General features: G+C 33.1%; 1 pseudogene; it reads right to left on the bottom strand.

Annotated features, from left to right (window-relative positions):
• The window catches only part of LOC125677512 (pre-mRNA-splicing factor CWC22 homolog), an 8,566-nt pseudogene extending 8,155 nt beyond the window's left edge, over window positions 1-411 (bottom strand).
• Window positions 412-1,791: the final 1,380 nt, after the last annotated feature.

Genomic DNA, 1,791 nt, shown 5'->3' with positions numbered 1-1,791 from the left:
GCTGGAACTTGAAGTTGAATTACGAGAGGAACTGCTTTTTTATGTTTCTTAGAGCTCGAGCGTGTTGTATTAGAAACATCGCCAGACTTACTTTTTTCAATCCGAATTTGCCCGAAGACCACTGCCGCCGATAATCATCCTCTGTTTTGTCCGCTACAGAGATACGTTCAATATGAGAGTCCTCCGACTCATTTACCTTATTATAATCACTCTCCTCCGCCTCTGCGGGTGAGCTGTTCTTCATTACTTTCATGATGTGCCGGTGTAGCCTGTACAGGGCCCGGCGAACGTAGTTGGGCATTGGCCATTCGAACACTAAAACACGTGTTCTCTCTAAGCGAGCTGAATTGAAAGTCATTGAATATATCTATCGAGCGTAAAGGGTTTACCTGAGGCATGCACAGTGGGGTTTCATACCTGAGTAGTTTTTATCTAACCATAGGTAGTCGCACTTTAAAAAGCTGTATTTTTAGTGTTCAATTGAAGGTCAATGCATTATCATATCTCATGAAAATATTTGAAATATAATCTAAATTTTCTCATTCTGGCCGAGTAGTTCTTTGATTATACTTGCTTGCCATAAATTCTCTAAAGGTCATGCATATGTGTTTAGTTAGATGATCACATTTTAAATCTGGTTCCATACTCAATGCAAAATACTTGAATGAAATTTAGAAATGAGAACTAAATTCAAGAGTATTAACCAAATATTGATAGTTTGATAGATGCATATGTAAAAATGCAAATTTGAGCCAAACCTCTGTTGAAATAGTATAACAGGAGTGGAGGAAAGTAAAATAAATCACATGAAAAAGGATATTTTACAATGCAAGAAAATAACTGGAAGTAGCATTATTGTCAAAATCCGATTAACACAGAGAACGAGTACAAAACTCCGATTCAGACATACTGCACTTAATCGTCAGAGGGAATTCAAGCTACTTACAAAATTCGGAGATTCAAATCCAAATATCCATAAAACAATCATTTCTCTAATCACCGTTCCAGGAGTATATTAATCTCTTCAATCACGATATGTCGAAAATAATTTTAAAGCATCAATAAAAAATTCCTTTTTTCATTAATTTCTATAATGTTTTATTCAAATCAATGCCTATTTATAGTTCTCTGAATTCCCGATCACTGCAAAAGCGTGAGAGGAAAATGTCGGGTGAAATGTGTTGGGTTTTTTTTATACGAAATTTTCACTTCACACATATATCACTGTTGCATACAGATGAGACATAGGTTACATGGATACTTTCACACAACATATTCATTTTGAAATACGAACTCAATAACATCAGGTATACTGTCTACATTTCATATTTATCTTATTCTTTTATGTACAGAGAAAGAGAGATGATTTTGATAACTATAATATACTTTAGATCTAGATATAAAGTATCTATTGATGAAACCACACAGAAATAAATGAAGAAAAAAGAAACATAATCCTATTTGATGAAAAAGTACATATAGACCTACTTACTAATAATACGTGTTCACATATTATCTGCGAGTGAGTCGTCTGAAAAATTAACAATTACCCAATTTTGTTTTCGTATATAAATCAAGCGAATTTTTCATTGATCATTTTTATCGTCAATATGTTTTAGTGAGAATTTGTAGGAAAAATAAATACCCAAATTTGATACAAAGGTTTCAATTTTGATATGTTATTTGATTTTGTTCAGGTGATTTCAAAGTATTTAAAACACAGAAAACAGCCTCTTTCAAAATTCATGTAGAGAGGAGAATAGGTAGAGTTCAAAACTTCCATATATGGAT

Source organism: Ostrea edulis, chromosome 5, assembly GCF_947568905.1.
Source record: "Ostrea edulis chromosome 5, xbOstEdul1.1, whole genome shotgun sequence".
NCBI classification, from domain to species: domain Eukaryota; kingdom Metazoa; phylum Mollusca; class Bivalvia; order Ostreida; family Ostreidae; genus Ostrea; species Ostrea edulis.
This window is presented reverse-complemented; position numbering and strand designations above follow the sequence as displayed.